Below are 14,004 nucleotides of genomic sequence, written 5' to 3' on the forward strand. Positions count from 1 at the left end.
TGGGGCTACTTTGAATAATGCTGCCATAAACACTTGTATACAAGTCTTTGCATAGATATGTTTTCATTCTCCTTATGTATCTACAGTTAGGAGTGGATTTGCTGAGTAACATGATATACTATGGTTAATATTATAAAACACTGCCATACTGTTTTCCAAAGTAGCTATACCAGTTTGCATTCCCACAGTATATGAAAGTTACAGTTGCTCCATGTTGTCTTCAACACTTGTTGTTGTCAGTCTTTTTAACTTTAGCCATTTTTTTTGTTAGTATCTAGTGCCTTTAATTTGCATTTCCTTAAAGACAAGTGATGTTGAGTATCTTGTCATGTTCTTCTTTTTTTTTTTTTTTTTTTTTTTTTTTTTTTGAGACAGTCTCGCTCAGTCACCCAGGCTAGACTACAGTGGTGCGATCTCTGCTCACTACAAGCTCTGCCTCCCGGGTTCACACCATTCTCCTGCCTCAGCCTCCTGAGTAGCTGGGACTACAGACGCCCACCACCACGCCTGGCTAATTTTTTTTTTTTTTTTGTATTTTTAGTAGAGATGGGGTTTCACCATGTTAGCCAGGATGGTCTTGATCTCCTGACTTCAGGTGATCCACCCACCTCGGCCTCCCAAAGTGCTGGGATTATAGGTGTGAGCCACCATGCCCCGCCAAGTATCTTGTCATGTTCTTACTGATCATTCATACATCTTCTTTTATGAAGTGGCTGTTCAAATAATCTGTCCACTAAAGAAAAAATCAGATAGCATGTCCTGTTATTGAATTGTAGGAGATTCATTTTTAGAAAAACTAAATTCTGGATATAAGCCCTTACCAGATATCTATTTTTTTCAAGTATTTTTTTCCAAGTTTGAGGCTTGGTCTGAATTCCAACATTAAGAATTCAGAAAAAAAGAACAAAATAAGTTGAAAAAAAGATGTAAAATTAACAGAAATCTATGAAATAGACAATAGAGAAATCATAGACGAAATCAGGGAATCCAAAATCTGGTTCTTCAAAATGAACAGTAAAATTGGTAAGCCTATAACTTGATTGCTCAAGAAAAAAAGATACAAATTACCAATATCAAGAATGAAAGAGGAGACATCATTAGAGATCCTGCAGGCATTTAAAGGATTATAAGAAATTGTGAACAAATTTGTGCCAATAAATTTGACTACGTAGATAAAATGGACAATTGCCTTGAAAGACATGAATTGCCAAAACTGGTCCAGAAGTAACAGAACTTTTGAATAGTTCTATATCAATTAAAGAAACTGATTTTGTCATTTAAAACGTTTCCACAAGAAAACATTCAGGAAAAAATAATATAAATCCTGGCCAAGTGCGGTGGCTCACACCTGTAATCCCAGCACTCTGGGAGGCTGAAGTTGGGAGGATCACTTGAGCCTAGGAGCTTGAGACCAGCCTGGGCCACATGTTGAAATCCCATCTCTAAAAAAAATACAAAAATTAGCCAGACTTGGTGGTGTGCACCTGCAGTCCCAGCTACTTGGGAGGCTGGGGCAGGGAAATTGCTTGCACCCGGGCTGCAGTGAGCCGTGTTCATGACGCTGTACTCCAACCTGGGTGACAGAGTGGAACACTGTCTCATAGTAATAATAATCATCATCATCATCATCATCATCATCACCATCCTACATGAACTATTTCAGGAAATGGAAGAGGAAGAAATACCTTTCAACCAACTTTATGAGGTAAGTATTATCCTGATAGCAAAAACAGACAAGAGCATCACAAGAAAAGAAAACTAGGAACCTAAATCCCTCATGAACATAGATGAAAAAGTCTTCAACAAAACATTAACAAATTGAATACAGCAATATGTGAAAAGGATAATATCATTACCGGGTAGGGCTTATTCTAGGGAGGGAAAGTTGATTCAATATCCCAAAATCAAAGAAATTCATTCCATTAATAGAATAAGATGGGGAAACCATACGATTATTTTGAAAGATGCAGATAAAGCATTTAACTAGATTTAACACTGATTCCCAGTAAGAATTCTCAGCAAAAGAGGAACAGAAGAGAGTGTCCTCAGTGTAATGAAGGATGTCCATGAAGAACCTACAGCTAACATCATCCTCAATGATGAAAGGCTCAATGCTAAGATTAGGAACAAGGTGCAGACATCTGCTCTCACAGCTTCTAGGGAACATTTATACTGAAGGTCCTAGCCAATGCAATAAGGCAAGAAAAAGAAATAAATGGCATAAATATAGAAAAGAAAGATGTAAAATTGTCTTTATTTTTAGACAGCATGATTGCATGCACAGAAAACTCTAAGGAATGGGGGCTAGGGAAAACTAGAACTATTAAGTGAATATACCAAGTTTTTAGGATTAAAAAACCAATATATAGAAATCTAGAAATCCATCATATTTCTATATACTATCAATGAGCAATTGGAAAATGGAATTTAAAGAATAACTCAGTTTACAATATCACTAAAGATAAAACACTTAGGAATAAATTGAGCAAAAGATGTGCAAGATCTGTACACTCAAAACTATGAAAACTTACAAAGAGAAATTTGAGATCTAACTAAATGGAGAGATATACCCACATGCATGAACTGGAAGCCTCAATATTGTTAAAGTGACAATTATCCTCAAATTGATCTATACATTCAAAGCAATCCCAATCAAAATCTTACATCTTTATTAAGAAGAGAAATGGACAGCTTAATTTAAAAATTTATATTGAATGGCAAAGGACCTAGAAGAGCCAAAACAATCTTGGAAAAAGATGAAGCTCAGAAGGATTACACAATCTGCTTTCAAACCTTTCTAGAAAGCTATAGTAATTGAGATGTGGTATTGGTGTAAGGATAAACCTTAAATCAGGCTGGTCTCAAACTCCTGATCAATGAAGAAGAAACCAAAAATAGGCTCACATTTATATGGCCAACTGATTTTTTACAAAGGTACCAAGGTACTACTGAGTTTTTACAAAGGTACCAAGGTACCAAGGTACAAGCAATGGGGAAAATATTGCTATTTAGGTATATGGTGCTCAAACAATTAAATATCATTATGGTAAAAAAAAAAATCTAACCTTTACCTTGCAACATTCTAAAAAAATTAACCAAAAAAGCTTATATATCTAAACACAAGTGCTAAAACTCTCAAAGTCTAGGAGAAAACATAGGAAAAAAATCTTAGTGACATTGGGTTAAGCAAAGATTTTAAAAATAAGACACAAAAGGCACAATCTATAAAATAATTATAAAATAGACTTCATTTTTATTATTTTAATCACATATTTATTTATTAATTATTTTTTTTATTTCGAGATGGAGTCTCACTCTGTCACCCAGGCTGGAATTCAGTGGCATGATCTTGGCTCACTGCAACCTCCACCCCATCGAGTTCAAGTGATTCTCCTGCCTCAGCCTCCTGAGTAATTGGGATTACAGGCGTCTGCCACTGTGCCCGGCTAATTTTTTTGTATTTTTAGTAGAGATGGGGTTTCACCATCTTGGACAGGCTGGTCTTGAACTCCTGAGCTCATTATCCACCCTCCTGGGCCTCCCAAAGTGCTGGGATTACAGGCGTGAACCACCGCGCCCAGCTCACATATTTATAATACATTCTTTTTCTGTTGTTGTTTTTAGACAAAGTCTCTCTCTGTTGCCCAGGCTGGAGTGTAATGGCACTATCTCAGCTTACTACAACCTCCGCCTCCTGGGTTCAAGGAATTCTTTTGCCTCAGCCTACCGAGTAGCTGGGATTATAGGCGTGCACCACCACATCTGGCTAATTTTTATTTTTTTAGTAGAGATGAGATTTTGCCATGTTGGCCAGGCTTGTCTTGGACTCCTGACCTCAAGTGATCTGCCCGCCTCGGCCTCCCAAACTGCTGGGATTACAGGGGGGAGCCACTGCGCCCAACCTTATAATACATTCTTTATTAGATTTTTAAGGTGTTTTTTAGATTATAAAATAATTATAATGTTTGTTATTACAATTCAAACAATGCCACTTTTAGACAAACAGGTAACCCTTAAAAATGGACATGTGTGTGTGTGTGTGTATATATATATATAATCATATACGGTTTTAAAATATGAATGGGGCCATAATATGTCTATTATTCTAAAATTTGATTTTAAAGACTTAATTTTTTTTAGAGCGGTTTTAGGTTCTCTGCAAAATTGGGAAGAAGGTCCAGAGAGTTCCCATATATACACCCACTGTCCCCCTACAGACATAGCTGTGGAGTGACTTGAAAAGAAATTGTGGAAAATATTCCCTATCAGCACATAAATGAATCAATTATTTAAAAAGGTGGATGAAAAGCCACGTTATGGTTATATCAAAATCTATTTAATCAGTCCATATTTATGGACTTAAAGATGTTCCTGATGCTTTTGCTATAACAAGTGATGTCTGTACATTTATTTTCTTATGTGCTAGTATTTCTGAACTGTATATTACTAAGGCTGTGATTGTACAATTTATATTAAGATAGATTCTAGGCAATTGCTCCCCCAAAAAGTTGCTTCAATTTATATTCCTGCCAATAGTGTAGAAGAATGCTTACTTTCCTGCAGGCTTGCCATTGGATGGATATTATTGCTCTTGTTATTTGCGTGAATTTTTTTTTTTGCCAGTCTGCTAACTGAAAAATGGTATCTCATCATTGTTTTAAGTTTTCATTTATTTGATTATGAATAAGGGTATACTTTTCATATCTTAATTGACCACTATATTTCTTCCTCTGTGAATTGCCTATTTTCCTATTGGTTTTTTGTCTTTTTCTTATTGTTGTTTTGGAACACTTTGCATATTGTAGATATTGAGTCCCTGTATATATTGCAAATAATCTCTCAATCTATTTATCTTTTAAGTTTGTTTATGGTATCTTCACTAGGCAGAAGTCGAAATTTTTACATAGTCCAAAGAATCCAACAAAGCATTCATTTTTTACAGCTTCTGCTTTCTGTGCAATGCTCAGAAAATCATCTCCCACCCCAAAGTCATAAGAAAGTTGTACATTCTATCTAGTATGTAGCAAATTTCAGTTACAACTATAGTTGTATTTTAACTACAATTTCAATTTCAATTGTATTCCTGCTTCAACTGTATTGTTGACATTTTAATACTTAATATGTAAGCTAGGTGTTGGGTATATAGGTGTTTTTTATATTATTCGATCTAATCTTTCGTGTGCCTGAAATATACACATGTATATACACACATCTACATATATATATATATATATATATATATATATATATATACACACACACACACACACACACACATATATATTTTTTGAGACAGTGTTTGGCTCTGTTGCCCAGACTGGAGTGCAGTGGTGTACTCATAGCTCATTGCAATCTTGAACTCCTGGGCTCAAGCAATCCTCCTGCCTCAGCCTCCTGAGTAGCTAGGACTATAGGCATGTACCACCTAGCCTCGCTAATTTTTTTTAATTTTTATTTTTAGTAGAGATGAGATCTTGCTGTTGCCCAGGCTGGTCTTGAACTCCTAGGCTCAAGCAAGTCTCTCTCTTCAGCCTTCCAAAGTGCTAGGATTACAGGTGTGGTGTGAACACGTCCAGCCTACAATGTGTATATATTTAAAAATAAAGACAGGGAAATGCCTAATAAATTTTTGATGGAGGCTGGGTGTGGTGGCTCATGCTTATAATCCCAGCACTCTGGGAGGCGGAAGTGGGCAGATCACTTGAGGTCAAAATTTTTTTTGATGGAGCTGCACTGCCCCAAAACTTCAAGTCTGGTCAGAAAACAAAAAACAAAGACAAAAAATTGTTTTCAAAAAGCCTGTGTGACATTATTTCCAAGCCCAAGTAATCTCTGCGGTCTGGAATCTGCACCATTAGGAATTGGCCACTAGAGAACTGAGATCCCCAATGCTCACCTCAGATGTGGGAGTGAAGAAGGGTAGGCAGGGGGCACTCCTTCCCCTCCCAGAGGGCAGGGCTGGGCAGTTGAACTGGCTGCCCAAGAAACTCAACATGGCATTTTTAAAAAAACATCTTTATTGATGTTAAACAAATCTTTTACATCTTTATATAATTCACATACTATAAAATTCACCCATTTAAGGTGAACAATTCAATGCCATTCAATGCTTTTTGGTATATTCACATAGTTGTACATCCATCATCACATCTAAGTTTAGAACATTTTCATTGTCTCCAAATAAACCGTGTTCCTATTAGCAGACACTTCCCATTCCTCCCTCCCCGCAGCCTGTAGCAACTACTAATCTCCTTTCTGTCTGGAAATGGAATCACACAAAGCCTTTTGTGTCTGACTTTTTCATTCCTTTTTAGGGCCATATAATATTCCATTTTATAGATATGCCATATTTTGTTTATCTAATCATCAGCTGATGGGCATTTGGGCTATTCTCACTTCTCAGTTATTATAAATAATGCTGCTATGAACATTGTGTGCAATTTTTTCTGGTGACACATGTTTAATTTGCCTTGGGTAGATACCCAGGAGTTGTAATCCTGGGTCCTGTGGTAGCTCAATGTCTAATGTTTCTCAGTATTTTTCTAGCAGGGCTTTGGATGTGCTGCAGGCTAGGGGTCTCCCATCCTCTGCCACCAGCCATGGAAAGTTCTCTGCTTTTAAGGGCCTGTGTGATCCACTGAGCCCACGTGGATGATCCAAGACACTCTCCCTATTTTAAGGTCAACTGATGAGCGGCCTTAATTACATCTGCAAAGTCTCTTTTGCTATGTGAGGTAACAAATTCATGGGTACTGACAGTTTCCAAGGATGAGGGTGGCATCTGTGGGAGATGTGCACACATCTGTGCTGCCTAGCGCACCTCCCCCAAAGGGAGCTCAGGAAGAAGCATGTGCATGGATATTGGATGGGCAAGGGCATAGGCTGGGGTGGGTTTCTGCAGTTTTGCCACCCAGCATCCATTTCCATCCTTCTGAAACTGCATCTCGATTTTCCACTGGGGGCACCGCTCTGCCCTAGCCAGTTGTGCTTTGTGAAGAGGTTGGACTTGAGGCTTGGGGCTCAGTCCTGGCCAGTCTGACCATGGTGCCTTCCTGGCCCCAGAGGCCAGGTCAGGGACGACACATGACCCAGCTGAAGCTAATGAGAATCTGCAGAAGCTTCTGGAAGAAGACCTCACATTCTTCCCACTGGACTTGGCCACAAAAGGGTCAAGCAGGGGCTGGAGCTGCTGCCACCACCTTGCAGCCACGAGGGCAGAATCTGTTGGAGAATGTCACCTCCGTGGCAGGGAGAGAAGCCTGTGTGCTCGTCTGGACATTGTCAGCACCCTGATTAAAGCTGCCTGAGGCAGTCCACCATGGAGTGTTCAGTTTTGTGTGCCCAAGAATTTTCTTTTTCCATAAACATGTATAGTCACATGAATGGCTCAAGTGTGTGTTTAGCCTTGAGGGTACACATCTGTGAAAATATATGACCTTTGGGTGTGGGTGCTAAGTGGGACTAAGACCCAGAGAGACAAGAACCAGAGCACGGATGCTGGGTGCCCCACGTGTGGGGACAGGTTGTGCTGGAGGGAGAGGTTGGAGGCTGTTTTTATAGAAGAACTGGGTTTTCTCCCCCATTTTCATAACTTTTAATTTTGATGCAATTTCTCATATACCCTTTACCTAGATTCACCAATTGCTTACAACTTGTCCCAAGGCTGTACCATCCTCCTATATTAATATATACAGAGACACATGCATATTTCTCCTGAACCATCTGAAAGTATGGTGGAGATGCCTCTCTACTATTGTATATTTCAGTGTTTGTCCCCTAAAAACAAGGACATTCTCTTACATAAACACATATGCTTATCTGAGCGAGGACAATTTGCATTGATATGATACTGTGATTGAACCCCACAATCCATATCTAAAAGTCATCAATTGTCCCAAGAATGTCTTTTATAGCTATTTCTGTCCTGCTCTAGGATCCAGTTCAGGACCCCACATTGTACTTAGTGTTCATGTCCCTTTAGTCAAGGAGGTGACATTTGAACATGGCTTGGAAACTCTAGTGGGTCCTTGACATCCTCAGGAGTGAAATCCAGAAGAGCTATTTGGCCTCATACACACTGTTCTTTGGTGACTTGCTTTTTTCCCTCACAGTATGGTTGGGAGGTGCATCTGCGTTGATGTGTGACACTGTTGTTCATCTTCATTGCTGTCGAGTATTCTATTGTGTGGGCATGATATGGTTCATTTATCCTTTCTCCTGTGAATGGACCTGAGTGACTCCCAGGCATTGTTACTGTGGTTGTGTTTATATCAATGGATGCTGGTGAGACTTTACCTGTTCAGGGAACTGCTAAACTGACCTGTGCACATCTCCTCATTAGTGTTGCCAAATTCTCTCACAAAGTGCACTTTCCAAAAAACACTCCCACCAGTGGCATGCAGAGCTCCTGTTGCCCCACCTGTCCACTCACATTTGGACCTGTCAATTAATTGAATTTCTTCCCGCAGGATGTGGATGAAGCCATACCCATGCATTTGTCAGACCACAGGAATATGCTTCCTATTCCTTTGCCAGTGGTTGGTAGCATCCATATACTTTGCACAGGTTTTGCCACAGTTAAGAGTGCACAGAGGGCAATGGCAGGCAGAGTCCCAGCCCTGGCTGCATGGCTGTTTCTGTCTTCCTGTCTCTCTGTCTCTGTCTTTTCTCTCCCCGGTGAGGACATGCCCACTCTCTGCCCTGGCAGGATAGGAGCTCATCATGGAGGATTCTGGGTGTTGATGGAGGCCGAGAGAGAGGCCAGGCTCCACTGGACAGGGAATGAAGCAACTTGGGCTAAATCCTCCAATTGGGAGGCTCTCTCGGATCCCGGTCAAGCAGAATGCTGTGGCCATAACGTACCTCCCTTTGTTGGCCTAGCACCTAGGAGCCCTCATAGGCACAAGAGTTGTTTCGTGGACTCTAAACAGCTTCTGCAGGTGCTAAGGTGAGTTGAGAACCCCAGTCTATTCATCCACTGTTTATGGAGGTCCTACTGTGTGCCAGGCTGTGCTTTTGAAGCTCCAGATGCAGAGGATAACAAGACAGATGAAGTCACCCGTGCCAGTCCCAAGCTAGTTTGCCCTCAGCTCTTGTTACCCCATCCCTTGGCTCTGTTACCCATCAGGGAGGGGAGCTTAGCCCCAAGGTGTGAGGCCAGCTGAATTCCTGCTGGATTCAGCCAATGAGAGGCCCTGGAGTGAACAAGGGAGGAGCCAGGATATTCTCCCCCTTCCTCTTCATCTCAGATGGCATTTCTGGTGTGGCTGTCTTTCCTACAGCTACAGCTCCCACCGGACAGGCCTGCTGAGCCTTCCTGCATCACCCAGGCCCTGGGCTCTGGTAATACCATCTCCTCCCATTGCCCCTCCAGCCCTGGGGAGGTAATAGCTTCTTGCTCCTAATTTCTGTGCTGCCTCACTGTCCCCTGTTCTTAGCAATTTCATCACCTGCACAATCACATCCCTGAATTTTAACTTTTAAATTAAGCTTTACACTTTTTAAGTGACTTCTATTTCCCTGGTGGGATCCTAGAGATACCCTCCCTCTCTTTGTGGTGTGTATATTAGAGTGTAGAGAGATGGATGATGAACAAATTAAGAAACAAATAGTTATGGTAAATGATGTGAAGAAAATGAAACAGGGTGTCCTCCTGGGGAGGGAACTCATCCTTGGAGGGTTGGGGCAGAGAAACGCCATTGAGGAGGGCAGCAAGGTGTACAGCTAGAAGAGCAAAGAAGGATGCCTTGTGTATTGGGTGCCTACTCTGTGTCAGCCCCTCTGCCATGTCCTTTACAAAAGACCTGATTATGTCTTTTGTAGTTAGTTTTGTGGGAACTGGCATGCAGCAGGGGTTCAAAACAAAAGCTCTTCAATCTTGTGTCAGTCATTACATAAACTCTTGACATAGATACTTGTTGCAGAGACTGTCAGGTATCTTCCAAAAGCTATTCTTCCTCCATAGAATTTTAGCTGAGCACATGTTTTCCCAGAGCAAGACTACATTGCCCAGCTTCCTTTGCAGCTAGATATGGTCATGTGACTGTGCTCTAGCCAATGGGATACAAGTGGATGTGTCAGCTTTCAGGGGACTTCCTTAAGAGACAACTGATGTGCACCTTTTGTTCTTTTATTCACTTCTTCCTTCCTGCTCCCTGGAATGTAGATACAATGGTGAGAGTGTGACAGCCATCTTGGAACGTGGGGCAATGAAAGCCAACTTTGGTCTCTGACGCCAGGGAGTGATATAGTAGCCCTGGATTGCCTACCTATGAATTTTCACATGACAGAAGAAAAAAAATTATATCTCCTTGTTATGTACAGTTGAATCTCATCCCAGCAACATAGTACTAATGTTTTTATTTGACAGGTGAAGAAACTGAGGCTCGAGGAGGGGAAATAACATAGCCCTGGGACTCAGAGCTGGTCTTACAGCAGAGCAGGGACTCAAATTCAAGGCTATCTGCTATCAAGACCCTTTTGGCTCCACTATCCTATTCATGCATCCTGCACTCATACGGGTGTGTGTAAGAATTCCCAAGGAGGTGAGTCCATCCTGCGCACGTTGGCAGCCCCATCTCTGTCTTGCTTCCCAATCCAATAGGTATATGTGGCCCTTTGCTCATTACTGTTGTTCCATCTATCTATTGCTGCTTTAAAAATGACCCCAAAAACAAATCTCACAAACTGGGTAAAGAATCTGGACAGGCCGTGCAGGGATAGCTTGTATCTGGTCTGTGATATCTGTGTCCTCAGTGGGGATGACTCAGAGAGCTGGGGGCTGGGGCAATGGAAACTGGTCGGGCAGCTCTTTCGCCACCGTGGCCTCCCCACCTGGCTCCGGCCTCCTCACATCATGGTGGCCTCAGGGCAGTTGGATTTTTAACATAGCAGCCCAGGACTCCCAAGGAGAGACTTTCAAGAAGCAAGAAGTGGGCGTTAATCTCTTCAGGCCTGGGCTGGAAACTTCAGTGTCACTGCTACCGTAATCTCCTGGTCGAGTCATCTCAGAGCACACCCACATTCAAGGCCCCAAGTATATGAGGGTGTAGCAAAGACCTGGTGGGCATCTTTAATCGGTCATGCCTATGACCGCCAGTACTCTTTCAGTTGTAAGAGGCAGACCGACTGGAGGGAGAGAATTGGGAGTTTTCGTTGGCTCATGTCACTGAAAAGGCCAGGGCTCTAGCTGGCTTCTGGGGCTGAGACGCTTGGGAGCCAGTCTGTCTCTATCTCTGCTGCTCTGTGCTGGCCTCACTCTCGGGCAGGCTCTCCTAGGTGGCAGTAAAGATGGCCACCCGCAGCTCCCAGTGCCACATGATCAGCCCATGACCCCAGCAGGAGGGCAGTCCCCGAGAATTCTTGCCAAGTTTCCAGGTTGGACTCTCCATGGATCCTCCTGAGTCATGTGCCCAGAATCAATCAGCCAGGATGGCTCTGATTGACTGGGCCAGAGGTGGGCGCTCCACATAGACCACCTTGAACTGAGAGTGGGAGGGGGTGGTCCCTCGAGGGAAAATCTAGGTGCGGCTATCTGGATGGACACACAGATGCTGCTGCAGTGACCCGCTGGGTGCCCAGTTCTGGGCCCCTGCCATGTCCCATGCAGGTGGCCTGGACAGGCACAGGGCTGACCTGTGGTCCTTGTATAGAGTCCCGAGATCCTCTCCTCTAACATCCCAGGCCTTGGCTCCGGATGGCCCCATGTTCCAAGCCTCAAGCATTCATCTCTGGAAGGGCAAGACTTCTGGGACCTCTTGCCGGGAGCTGCAAAGCCTGGAGACTGGCCTCTCAGGCTTGCCTGCTGGCCCTGGGTAGTCTTCACCCTGACCCCAGTCTGCAGGGCTTCCAGAACCCACCTGCACCCCAGCTGTCATCCACAGTTCATCGGGAGGTGGTCCAGGAAGGTGACCAGGCCTAAAGTATGAGGAAGCCATGTGGTATCTGGGTACAGGGACAGCTAGTAGCAATGTTCCGGGGTGGACACGTGCCAGCTGTTTGAGAAACAAGAAGGAAGCCAGTGGGGTTGGAGTGGAGCAAGCAAAGGGAATAAGACCAAAGAGGCCAAGAGGGACCCGGGTGCTGTGGGAGGGTATGGTGCAGATGGGACAGGTTTGACTTACATCTTTTTTTGTTTTTGTTTTTGTTTTTTTTGAGACAGGGTCTCACTCTGTTGCCCAGGATGGAGTGCAGTGACGCAATCACGCCTCACTGAAGCCGTGACCTTCTGGGTTCAGGTGATCTTCCCGCCTCAGTCTCCCAAGTAGCTGGGACTACAGGCATGCGCCACCACGCCTAGCTAACTTTAGAGTTATCTATCTTCTGTAGAGATGGGGTTTAGCCATGTTGCCTAGGCTGGTCTTGAACTCTTGGGCTCAAGCAATCCACCCACCTTGGCCTCTTCAAGTGCTGGGACTACAGGCGTGAGCCCCTGCGCCTGGCCTGACTTCTATCTTCACCGGCCCCCGCCGGCCACTGTACTCTGAACAGACAGTGGGGAAGTTGGGGACTTCCAGCAAGCAGGCTATTCCAATAGTCCAGGCGAGAGACACAAGCAGCTAGGACCAGGCCAGCTGCTTGTTGAGGTGGGAAGTGGTCAGGTTCTAGAATGACAGACGGGAGGCTGGTGTTTGAGGAGGGGGCAGGCAGGGCCCTAGGCCTGGACCCTGGCTTCCACCTCCTCATTTTCTAAGGAATAGACTTTCTGGTCACCTTCATGCTCACTCCGACTCCCTACCCATCCAGTCCCTCCTGCCCACAAGGTGGCAGGGCAACTTCCAAAATGCACATTGAGCCCAGCACACTAAGGTAGCTAATGCCAGACACTGTTTCCTTCTTCATGGTCGATGCATTTATTGCCATGTGATTCAGAAAATACATAACTAGCTCGCTGACCCTTGATTTTGGCAGTAATATAAATTTGCCTTTTCGAAATAATTTGGTTTATAAAGATGCGGACCGATTTAAAAAAAATGATTAAGGAATTGGGGGAGGAAGAGATGCAGCAGAAAGACCTGGGCAGAAACCCATGAAGATGGTGCTGGGAATGACTGGGCTTTGGGGGCTTGGGCCTGTGGCAGAGCACCAGCCCCTCTCTGTGCATTCCTGGCCCATGGGCCCCCACCCCTGTGCTCCCACACACCCAGGTCTCCGCCATCATCCCAGCCTTGGTGAGCCCTACCTTTTCCAGAACATGCTGGGCTGCTCCACCCCCTGGCCTTTGCATGTGCTCTTCCCACTCTCCAGATGGCACAGGTCGTCTCCAAGATTTTTTGCAGGACTGTTAGTCATTTATATTTTTTACATTCAAAGTTTTAATCCATCTGAAGTTGATTTGGATCTCTAAGGGGAGTGCAATTTTATTTTATCCCAGATGGATAGTCAGTTGTGGCTGGCACCACTTACTTCAAAATCTGCCCTTCTCCCACCGAATCAAAATACTACCTTTGGCATATATCTCATTCTGATATATCTTGAAATTTATTTTTGTATTCTACATTCCTTTCTATTGTCTCTGCCAATGCCATATTGATCTGATTGCAGTGACTTTGTAGTATGTTCTTATTTCCAGGAAGGCAAAACCCCCACAGCAGTCTTTTTCTAGTCTTCCCTGGTAATTCTTGGGCATTTATTCTGCCACATAATCTTTGAGGTCATTTTATCTAGTTTTTAAAAAAATCACCCTGTTGGTAATGAAATTGGAATTACATTAAATTTATATGGAGAAAATGGGAAAATTGACGTTTTTCTGGTATTAAGTTTCCACATCCAAGAACATGGCATGTCTTGCTCTTTTTTAGATCTTATTTTAAAATCTGTCAGAAGATTTAATTCCATCTCTGTTTCCAAACTTTTACTTCATATGCTTCATTTTCATAAACGATAGACAGTGCCCTTTTGTGATGAAAATCCTGACACTTCTTTCTTCAGCTGAAACACTGTGTGCCTTGTGAATATCAGCATGGATGCCTGCAAAGGAAGGGTCATGTGGCGTCCACCTGAAAA

General features: G+C 43.2%; 1 long non-coding RNA gene across 1 annotated transcript in view; it reads left to right on the forward strand.

The window, feature by feature from the left end:
• Positions 1–14,004, forward strand: part of LOC144339354 (uncharacterized) — a 204,903-nt gene that overhangs the window by 88,666 nt on the left and 102,233 nt on the right. The gene's annotated exons all lie outside the window — the stretch shown is intronic.

The sequence above is a fragment of the Macaca mulatta genome, chromosome 2 (assembly GCF_049350105.2).
Source record: "Macaca mulatta isolate MMU2019108-1 chromosome 2, T2T-MMU8v2.0, whole genome shotgun sequence".
NCBI classification, from domain to species: domain Eukaryota; kingdom Metazoa; phylum Chordata; class Mammalia; order Primates; family Cercopithecidae; genus Macaca; species Macaca mulatta.